At 32.9% G+C, this 12,286-nt stretch overlaps 1 long non-coding RNA gene across 2 annotated transcripts; it reads right to left on the bottom strand.

The window, feature by feature from the left end:
* Positions 1–2,661: 2,661 nt before the first annotated feature.
* Positions 2,662–8,862, bottom strand: LOC122721131. 2 transcript variants are annotated; one of them, XR_006347868.1, is made up of 3 exons: positions 6,078–8,862; positions 5,806–5,913; positions 2,662–4,462 (listed from the first exon to the last, which is right to left on the bottom strand). It is a non-coding gene; the product is annotated as an uncharacterized LOC122721131 (long non-coding RNA). The 2 variants fall into 2 exon arrangements; XR_006347869.1 differs by having other exon boundaries at positions 5,806–6,536; positions 7,095–8,862.
* Between the last annotated feature and the right edge of the window lie 3,424 nt (positions 8,863–12,286).

Genomic DNA, 12,286 nt, shown 5'->3' with positions numbered 1-12,286 from the left:
GAGAAAAAAGAGCGAGAGGAAGATGTGTGGAGCTTAAAAAGAGAGAGACATGGGTACGAAAGGTCTGTTATAAAACGGCGATACACGGAAAGAACATTACGGTATAGAAGAGAGAGAAAAAAAAAAAAAAGATGGCGATGCAGAGAGAATCCGATTGGAATCACGACTGATGTGCGTATTATTAAATTAGTATCTTGACGGTGTCGACTCGAGATTTCGCCACCTGGAATCGGTGAACCTATTATTCCACCTGACTGACGCTCTTTTTCAGCTGCATTTTCTCGCTTGTTTTCACCTCCACTTTTTTTTATTCTGGCATGTCTTCGTCCTTACGAGCCTCGTGCGGACGTTAAAAATGTAATAAACTCGCGCGAGGGTTCATTAAATATTTGAAGATGAACCTTCAAGAGGCTGGATGGCAACCTTTCTCGATTTCTTGCAAGGGTAACCGTGCGTGCAGTACAGTTGTTCGTGCGAAATGTTGGCATTCGCATGTGCACTTTAAGGCCTGAATAAACTTTACTACGTTAGGGCATTACGAGCAATCCAATTTATTATCTCATTGCTCGATAAACAGCTTGGTTTATTTATATATGTTTCTTACGGAATTTTTATCGATTGTCAAACTTGCGATTGTTTTTAGTGATCCTGGATGAAGGCATGTGTCCAATGATTATGAGATTGAAATTTTATTAGGCTCATGTATTGATAATTTCTTTAAAATTATTGTTACTTTTTTGTTGTTAATAAGTATCATAATATTTTCTGACACATATACTTTGATACTTATCACAAATAAAAAAAAATATTTTTATATTTTATGTATTTTATCTTTAATGTAAATATGATTTAAAAAAAAATGCGTACAAAGATAAAATATTTACATATTACACGCTCTCTCGTGTGTTGACAAAGATATGATAAATGTCACGTATGCAGCCATTTATAATCAAAAAATTTAAATAAAAAATTGTGTATACGAATAAAAAATTAATGATTCGTATAATATAAAAAAAATTTGGAATCTTTATTAGAAATAAATATTTGAAATATTTAAAAAAGGCAAATATTTTACGAAATGTATATCTTATGAGAACTCTAAGGGAAACATTCGTCGCAATTCAAATAAATATTAACGCGAAAAATAGGAATGATGAGAACGTTCTACGAAACGTTTAAAATATAAATCCCAGGAAATTAAAGAAGCATCTGTAAAATTCACACGTTTTACACCGGTAGAAACGTGATCGTTTCTATAATTACAATGAAAAATACGTTTGAACGTGTTCGAATTCAGCATACGGGAAAAATTTACATCATTCTCTATACCAATTATATTTATATTTAATTACCTTACATGAGTTTTTCTTTTCGTTGGGAATATGAATTCATAAAACACATCATAAAACACTTATTTGCAAAACACGTTTAATTTAAACTCCATTGTTTCGTATATTCGTATAATTGGATGGAGAATTTTTCTTTTCTAATTTGACGCATGAAATATCTTGTAGAACATGGTTGAGCATCGAGAAACAAAAGGAACGATAATGGATGAAAAGCCTTCTGTAATGTGGCGATGAATAATGTCGATTAGTCGTATTCCAGTCGTAAATTCATTCGATATATATATACAGGATATTCTGATTAAAAATATGTTTTATTTTCAATAAAAGATAACTAAAATTTTAAATTGTTTTTAAATTGCGATTAAAAATTTGTAGAAATCATTTCTTTCAGCGAAGATTGATCTTTTAAAATGGTATACATTTTAAATCTTATATCATATATATTTACTTGATATTATAATCGATATTAAGACGAGATTTTGAGATAATTATGAATTCAGAAATGTGAAATCAATGAATGGAAATGTTTTCCTGAAAAATCAAAGACTTCACATCAAAAACAATTCTCGTCGATTTTTGTCTTTTTCTAGTTTAATTTTTCTCTTTAATTTTTCTTCAATAAATTTAAATCTTCTTTAACAAAATATTCATTATATACCATTACACGAAATATTGTAAATATTATTTTCATGTTTAATTAAATCACAAAGTTGTAATGGATCTTATTATGATCGGACAAGAGATGTTTTTATTTATTTATTTTATTTTATTTATTTTTTTTTTGATTTCCATATGTTACTATTGATATTTTTGTTCATATTCAGGTCCGTGTTTCGGTGTTTTAATATTTTTCATTAATAGTTGAAAGAACAGAGAATGAAAAAGCAAAGAAAGATTGATGCAAGAAGGGCGCAGCTGGATCCGTCTCGGCAATAGTCGTTTCTGTGATGAACTAATACATAAGTAAAACCCTTCTCTAAGTTCGTAAACTTTCAAATACATTCCTGAGTCTCTTGGCCATTGCCACACGGACGAGAAAGTTCCTTCTTCTCCGCATTTGCTCCGATCTTCAATTCTTTTCTTATTTTTCCCCCTTTGTCTCGTTCAGGGGATTCTTGAATTTTTCCAACTGTAATTTTTTTCTTAAATAATATACACTTTCACGACAAGTGAAAGGTAACAAATGTTAAATATACATTATTAAAAAGATGTCTCTGAAATTTTTTTTTCTTGATACATATTTATCTTTATTTATGAGAAGTGAAGGAAACCTGAGAAATTATTATTATAACATATAATATTATAATAAAAATCTTGTATATCAATTGTATATAAAATAAAATTTTCTTCTCGATGGTATCCGTAGTGTCTCTTAATTACTGTTTTATTTAATTTTATGCTCCACTCGAACCATGAATTTTTATATCGTATCATACATATTAAATTCAAATTTTGAATAAATTTCTTCGACTTTTTCATGTATTTCATGTATCTCTTGAATGAAGGTATTTATCCTCTATTCAGGATATGGTTTTGTTGTTTTTAAATAAGAATTAATAATGAAAGAGAAAGTTACAGATGAATCGAGAAAATATGCTAATCGCTTATTAATACACGAAATAAGCATCGAAAATATTGGAGCATAAGAGAGTGCAAATTTCAAACATAAGACAACAGATGTCAAAGTTCAAATTTGCACAAGATGAAAAAGGATAGATACCTATTTGACGTATGCAAATCTAACGTAATAAATTTGAAGAGAATACGTGCATAGATATGACTTCCTGCGTGTAAAGGAGGTGTGATACGAGATTACAAACCGTATTAGTGGCGGATTATAGTGTACAGGACTTGGTGTAACTGAGGATACTACATCTTAGTAAGCATTAAAATCGTGTACATACATACGAATGCATGTGAATCGAGAACCAAGATGCAATTATTGCGCAGATAAGCTGGATACAAAGATTGTAATGCTATTGTGCATTCGTGCGCATAGGTAAAAGTAATTCGCAATGCTCATTTCCTTCCTTATTCTCGAATGTTGCATTTGGATCTAGTTCAATTTCCATAATTATATATAATAATTTATCGCGTTTACAATATATTATATATATATTCATATGTTATATTATACATTATTATACATTATTATACATATATTCATAAATATAGACATCTTTAAATAACCGATTCTAAAGACTAAAAAACACACAAAAATTAATGTACTTGATTTGAATATAACTTAATAAATAAACAATATTCTTTTACGTATAATTCTATGCTATATTTTCCTAGAGGAAAAAAATTACTAAATAACAGATAAATCACCTGTCAGATAAATCAATAAACGTTCATTTAGAAATTTAATTAATATCCTTTAGCCACATCCCTCTGCCGAAAGATCCTGTTAGACGATTTCCACTCGACTTGGCGATAAAATTAATTTCTCCGGATCATTCGAAATTCTCTTAAATCCCTTTCCCTCCCCAGCTAAGGGAACCAAACAACAGTGGACCAAACAATGGTGCCGCCGTCCAATCTCTAAAGTCGGACCAAACGGACCTCTTAAATCGGAAGTCTCGCAAAGAAGTCTCGAAGCGAAAGAACCAATTACAACAAATTACAACCTCGCCTCCTTTCTCTTTGCCTTCTCTCCTGCCAGAAACAAGATGGTATCGGGCAGAATCGATAGATCCCTCGCGAGGCCGATTCAATCGCCCGTGATTGTTGTGCCCCGCACTTCCTCCACCGCCTAAATCTCCTTCTTGACCGCACGATCCTTCGCCACGATTCTCTCCATAATCCCTCTTTCTTCCTCCTCGGTGTCCTCCTCGCCCCTCCACCATCAAACGATGATTGCATCCAGGGAACGAGAATTGGGTCACGTCCCAAAATCCTTTAACGCGACCGCACCATCGTGAAATTTCTCCGTGGAGGACGATCGGTTTGATTCGGGGAAGATTCGAAAATCAACATGGCGACTTGGATTTGATTTAATCCTTCGCTAGTTGAATGTTTATTATCCCTCCGTTTATGGAATTGTATTTGCATCTCCCTGATGCAAACAATTTTTCCTCGGAAAGTTGGAATTGATTGGATTATCGAGTAATCTAAAAAATGGAGAAATGTAAAATGTACATACGTGCAAAGTTTAGTGAATTATTTATCTTCAGGTAATGATATTTAAAATTCATTGCTCGTTTCTCGATTAAATTTTTTAGCTCAATTAATAAATTCTATTGTTCTATATGAATATCGACGTATTCTTCTATAAATAGATAAGGTGAAAATAAGATCGTTTCGAATGTGTTATCAAAGTAATAATCCATTTCAGAAGAAACTTTCTCTCCGTCTCAAGCCTCAAGCAATATTATACGAATATGTATCTCAAGATCTTCAGATCCTTTTTAGGACTTTTAAGTTTTTTCTTTCGAACGTACTACACTTTTCATCGAAAGGAGTTAGGTCGTCAAGATTTAAGTCGATTTTTTAACCTTGCTTGATTCCACGTATTCAAGATGTATATTATAATAATTCATAAGCTTAATAAAGCTTAGATTATGTTGCGTGAAATTGAGCACGAAACAGTTAATTTTTATCCGTTAGAAAGATAAAAATGAATCACACGAGAAAGTGTAAGCAGTTGTTAAGAGTAAATAGTTTTCATTTGATTCGATGAAGTGATTCGGTGAGAAAGTGAATTCTCTGGAATAAAACTGGTTGATATCTTGGGATACTTCGATTCTATCGCATTGTCGTTAGGAGAGACAGCCAAGATGAAACCGTGTAAGTTCATTGATAACTGTAGGACTTGGAAAAATCGATGGGGGAGAGACGCGAGCATACGGATTTGCGAGGAGGTATTCGCGTTTATGGGCGCAGTAAAATTTCACGAGGATCTTCTTTTCTCCTATCTTCTGGCTCCAGTTCACGAATATCAATAGAAACTGAGAGCATCAGCGTAAAAAGTTGATTTTTCCCAGACAAGATCAGCAAATTATAAAATTATGAATTGGATGAATTTTTCATCTAAATAAATGATTTAAATACTTTATGACACTTTCATTTCTGATACGTATACTTCTTCACAATTGTTTGGGAAAAATATACGAAGAATTGTAATTTGATTTTTATCCATGATGGAATCAATAAAATCGAAATCGATTATAAAATTAACAGAAGGAATAAATTCCTCCATTAAAATTTCACATAGATATACGTTGATATCATTCAAAGATTATTCTTCATAAAATAAAAAATATCGAGAAACGAATTTAATTTCTCAGAAAACGAATATCTTATACATCTTTTTTATCCATAAAAATCCTTTCCATTCGTAATATTTGCATAATGGAATATTGCAAATGGATCAAGCCTATATATCCTATTATTATCAAATTTCTTGAAAATATCGATAAAACGTTGAGAGCATTGAAACTTTTCTCGAGCCCACCTTCGATATTCCACTTGAGAGATATTCCACTTCCTTTGTCCATTTCCTTTGTTATCCAAGAGCATTCTCGTGCGGTGCGCGACTTCGCGTTTGATTTGACAGTGAATTCTGGAAAAACATAACGCGAGCAAATTATGTAAGTTTAATGTGGCATCGTCTCCGGGGATCGAGACTATGAGGAAGATCGCGTCTTGAATATCGCGTGCCCCGTTTCCGTATTCTCCGCAGGGAGACGAAACCATTCGATACATATTGTACGGAGTGTCACGTACCTTTTCCAGTTACTGTCGCATTTTAGATTCAAAGGGACTATTTCCGTCTTGGATACAAGCTTTGCCGCGTGTACGTTTCGTCCAACACTTTCGAAATCGTGCCCTCTCAACTTCTCCCCCCTTTTTTTCTTCTTCAGATTTTTCACGGGGCAATAAACAATATTCGCAACGGTGTTGACGTGTCAACCGTGCGTCGTTTTTATGACGATTCGTGACATAAAAAAAAAAAAAAGAGAGAGAGAAAAAAAGTTCGAAGAAACATCCATAACGTTCAGAATAATACGTCACTCGCAGACGTGCAAACAACGCCGAAATACCTGTTGCTGCAAATTTCACTGTGAATTCCCTCAACGTGAACTCACTCGACTATTTTCATACGTCATGAGTCCTGTATGGACTTTTGATACGACAGTTTGATTTCGATAGCGACACCGATGACAACTCTTGAATAAATATGAACTGTAACACATCGGTGATTTAAAATATTCGAATTCGTGGGTAGTATTATTATAAATTATAAATTAAAAAGAAATCGTGAATCTGTTAATAAATCTCAAACTGTGGCTTTTCTTCTTCTTTCTCTAAAAAAATAAATCGCTCGCACATATCCAACAACTTTTGGTCTAGTTTTGAATCTAGAATTAAAATTCTAGACGCGAAATAATAATAAGTACTCTCGTACACATTCCTCATAAATAACAAATTATCACGAAACATGCACCAAAGTGACTTCCATCCCTAATAAAGTTAATTTCTCCATTTGAATTTTTCTTTGTAATGAGATTTCCGAGATCGTGCAAGTATTATAAGTATTTAATTTTCCATTTGTCTGATGAAATAGTATTGCTTTCCGATTAAATACAATTATCCAAAAAAACGTGCAGGATTCATAGCATCGACAAGAAAAGAAGACGGAACTTCTATAGACATTTATAAGCATCGATTATCACCGACTTTAAATGCAAGATTCGAGCGCGATTAACAATTGATCTGATTTATCAAACGGTATATACGTACGACTCGAACATCCTCGAGCTAATTAGATTCACTCCAGAGTCAAGCACCTCGTTGCAATCTATGAATCTCGGATTTCCTTAAACCGGAAACGTATTTCCTAACCGGGTTCATTCTCGACACAATCGACACGCTTTCATCCGCTTTCATGTCCCGTGCATAATCTCCCTGACTTCTCAAGACATCCTCCGCTGTAATTACGCTTCCGAGCTGATCCCTTTTAATAGGAATAGCTCGTGAAAGACCCTCAGCGGGCCCTTTGAGTCATTATTTCCACCGGCGGCCGCCTCTTCGATCCGATTCAATGATCTTGTTTCCCATGGTTTCCCCAATCTACGCTCTCTATTCTTCTTGTATCACGTATTTAAAACGACGTGAACGATTGATCGATACCCCCGTGCAATGAAACGCGATAATTCGTCAGATACATCCTCGTGTATTCCTCTGGTCTTTCGCTCAGCTCGGATTATTTGAATATGGTTGACTCTATGGGTGTGTACGTGTATCTATGGGAAATATGATACACGTTACAAGAGTGTTCCATTGTTCCTTTATTAAGCGTACGAGGTCAGTGAATGGGTTTTAAGATTAAGATTTGCGGTCATGTAGACGTTTGTTTTAATCCTGTGATCGTTGGATAATATGCTCGAGGTTTCTGCTTCGGTTGTTACATTAACTCAATTATATTTTGTATTTAGACAGGTTATATCGAGATGGTATTAATAAATTGAATTTGTGTTTGAAAGCAATTTGTTGAATATAATGTAATAATCTATTCGTTGTATGTGTTCTTCTACACGAGAAAATAGGAAATGAATATAAACGGAAAGTTATAAAGATGTCGTTGTTATTTCGTATCACACAGAATTTCGTGTCATTCTGTAATATATATAGATATTGATTTGATATTAAATAAGTAGTTTGATAAAGAGTAATTATTTGCGAAATATCATATTTTCTGATGAAATTTTTATACCAGAAAATATTTGATATAAAATTTATTTCGTTTGGATAAATATGGAATACTGCAGTATATTCTTAATATAGAAATTAAGATAGAAAAGTACGACTGTCTTCAAACTGTGTTGCACAGACTGCAGTTTATCTCTTATATCTGCAGATATAAAAAAGAAATTCAAAAATCTTTTTTATATCTCTTTAATTAACATAATTACTTACATAAGATAACTTTTAAAACAATTTAGAATCTTTAATACACTATTGATAAGATCATTACAAATAAGATTTTTCCCTAAATAAACATATTTATCGCATAATTTATCATAAAATTCGATTAAACGCTATTGAAATTAAACAAATTTTGAACCGCTATAACTCGGAAGATAATGATATTTTGGTAACGAATAAACGATGATTAGAAGCGCGGGACCTTGCCCTTTAAAATGCTTTTTTATTCATCCCGATACGACTTCCGGTTGCCGAGATATCGTCGTGTAAAGGAAGGGGTAATTTTTTAATCGTTTACCATCTCCGTCCTTTTCGCTTACTCGGAACTCTCCCTCGCACCTCGTCTCACCGACCTACCCCAAACGCCAGACGAATGACAGACGCGATTCCTAGAAATAGTACGCATTTCCAGGAAAAAAAAATATAGGTCACTGGGTCGCGAGTTCATTCATAATCTCTGCGCTATGTTAAGTGTCATAGAAACTTTGAACGCTTATATCTCGGCAACGGATTGAGATATCGACATAAAACAAAAAGCGATTTCAATGGTATGATTTTTCCTATTTTTTGAATTAATTTTGATGACAAAATCTTTTGTTTTTTCCCACCGTTTTTACATGAAAAATTTGGAAAAATTTTAAAACAAAAGTATATTATTAAAACCTTATAATAAACCTTATAATATTAAAACCTCGATGACTCTTTAAATTCTTGGATAGCCTATCGATTAAATGATTTATTTTAAGTAAAAAAAAATACAATTTTAAATGTCGTTTAATAAAAAATTATAATTATTTCTCAGATAATTTAAAAAAAAAACTATATAATCAATCTTTCGATACAAAAATTACAAGATTCTCGATCTTGAGATCTCGAAAAGGGATAGCTTGATTGGTTAACTCGATTTAAACGCGATAATTGCGAGTGTGCGAAGGGAGAGACATCGTGGACGAGGAGAAGGAATATCGGAGAACATCGAAGGAAATCCTCCCACTAAATCCGCGGTCGTGTAAAATCAGAAGGATTCCGGTTCATTTGTCTTTGCGGAAACGTACGATTTTCAAGAAATATCCAATTGTAGGGAATCGTATTTTATACTTTTACCCTTATCCTCTGAAGCTTGCCATGACTGAATGTCTATAAATCGTTCCTTCGTCGACTTTTCGAACAATCGATGAGGTAAAATAAATTTACTCAGGAATATTCATTAATGCAACGAATAACGTGAAAACGAAAGGAATTTTTGTATTTAATTTCATTGTAGAATTTTGTGAAATTTTAACCAATTATATAAAATCATAGGATACTTTCTCTTCTTGATAAAACTATTTCTTTGATTTAACTAGAACTATTTTAACTAGAACTATCAATTATATTTAAATATATTTATTAAACAGAAATACGAATAAATCTAATTGCATATTCGTTACAAAATCGATAAAGAATTACAAGCATTGCATAATCATTTTACTTGTAAATTCTTTTTCAACTTTTAAAGTTTAAAAATATCATTACCTACGTATTTATGAATAAATTTTTGCTGGAATTCAGTTGTATAAATGTAAACTTCTGTTATACGCATAACATAATTTACATATTACGTTTGCCCTCAGAGGAGTCATATAATTCTACTGCATTATTGTTTGTGTGATATATACAGCTCGTTTATAAATTTGTCTTTTTCGTTTAAATGAAATTATCTCATATTACGCGAATAAATTTACATACGATTATATTTCTTATTTTTGTAATTGGACGAATTCGAATTGTTACAATTTTCATATTACTTAAATAATTGCTCATATGCAATTTTCCCTTGAAAAACTTCCGCCTAGAATAATTTAGAATCGGATAAAAATACTTCAAAAGGTCTGAAAATACATTAAAAATTCTTTTTCGTCTGGTTAATTCGGGATAGACGTTGGCGAAAGTCGATTTACTCGTTTAGACAGGGAAATTAAATTCAAATAAGTCGAAAAATTTGCGGAAACGTCTGGATAAAAATCACGGCGAACGGCGGACGCCAAGCAAAAATAATTGGAAGAAAAATATTAGATGATTAAAAATATTATACTTGAAAATATCACTAGTTGTCAGTCAATTGTGTGGCCCGTTTTTAATGAAAAAATAATAAACCCCGCCATGACAGCAACGTTCATTAAATATAATTCATTATTGTCCCATCTAGGATTAAATAAGACATGTTATTTTTATTTCGCAAAAATTTTTTACTATATACATTCTATCTCTCTCTTCTTCACGTAAAATTAAATTTCTCCTAACTCAAGCGACGTTTTTGCATTGCCAATCTTTCCAAAATCCACGCGCAAATATATCAACGTTCTATCTCTATTTATATATCATAAAAATTTTCAAATAAAAATTTCGTATTCTCATATCATTCCATTGCAATGAACACTATTAATAAAGATTCGAAACAAATAAAAATGACTGCCAACTAAAAGAAAAAAAAGATTCATTGACAATAATAACTTGCATAATAACAAACAATGAAGAAGGAACGACGACATGACCCTTATTAACGCCCTCCGCCCTCCCCCCACCGATTCCAGCTTTGCATTTCGGGACGAAAAGTTTAACGATATTCATACAAAGAGGGATAATATCGCGGCCGGTCTGATCCGTGGGCGTCTGCAAATGAGCACTTTTTCCCCGCGCAATTCCGGTGTTATTTCACCTCGGCCCGAATAAAAGGAAAAGAAAGGCCGGCAAAGTGATGGAGATGTTAAGGAAAATATCCCACCCCCTTCTGTTTCATCCCCCTCGTACACCGAGTTTGTTGAGATGCAACGAACCGTGAAAGACGCTCGTCTTATCTTCAAACCGTGCGCGAGATACTTACCCACCCTCCCCTCACCATCCCTGTTCGAACTCCCTTTAACCATCCCTTATCCAGACTCCCCCTCGTCGTATTCCCGGCTGCTCGATAGTCCAGTTCACTCTCGCCAGAGTGTGGTCGAAAGCGTGTATCCATTCGGATTTTTGCTCGTTATTCTTTGCGTTATTCTTCGCTAAGAATCACAAATTGGATAATCATATGCTTGGGACGATGCGATTATTCGATCGATTCGTTAAATTCGATACGGTTAAATTCTGATATACTTATTATTGGGAAATTTTTTGACAAAGCGTATCTTATTCTTTCTTATTCTTTATTTCAAGCTAAATATTGATATTGTCATATTTCTCGTGCAACACTTTTTGTGTTAAGTAAGAATGGTACGAAGGAAATATGCGTTGATTCTAGACTTGAACGAATATGTAAATTATGTATACGTCAACTTGGTTTGTTTGAATAATATTTAATAGTTGATAAGAATCCTAGATTTATCGAATAATTTAAATCATTGAAGTAATAGAGAAAGAAATAAAAGAAGATGATTCGAAGAGACATAAAACACCGCGTAATTATCGTCAAACAAAATTCCTTTCATTTCACGGAAACAACAGACTCGAGCACGATTCGAAACGCGTCAATGTATGAAGCGATAATTAACTGATTCGCTTAACTGCAAATCAGCAGCGCATTGCGTTTAATTAATGAGCCGTTCACCCGATACACGCGTTCATTTCTGAATTTACGTGTAAACGCTTGTTTAAATAATTTCTCTTGATTGACAAAACGTTCGTGTTTAACGTTCATCATTCCTTGTTGCTCGAAAAATATTCTCGTTTCGAGGCAAGCAAAACGGTAGTGAAGAAAATAACGGAATTCAATGAGGCGTGAAAATATTGCTTTTAAAACGATATGATTGCTCTTATAATATATGAAACTTCTATTATTTACCTATAGAATTTATCTACTGTATTAATGACGAGAAAAAATATAATTAAATAAATATATTATTTTGTTCTTTTTATGGAAACGTTTCATAAACGAATTATTTAATATTTGAATAAATTATTTTCTCTTCGAATTATCGAATCGCCATTTGTAATATAAATATTTTATTAAATTTTTGTTTACACGTGACGAAGTTAAGTTG

The sequence above is a fragment of the Apis laboriosa genome, unplaced genomic scaffold (assembly GCF_014066325.1).
Source record: "Apis laboriosa isolate Shangri-la unplaced genomic scaffold, ASM1406632v1 scaffold14452_cov158, whole genome shotgun sequence".
NCBI classification, from domain to species: domain Eukaryota; kingdom Metazoa; phylum Arthropoda; class Insecta; order Hymenoptera; family Apidae; genus Apis; species Apis laboriosa.
This window is presented reverse-complemented; position numbering and strand designations above follow the sequence as displayed.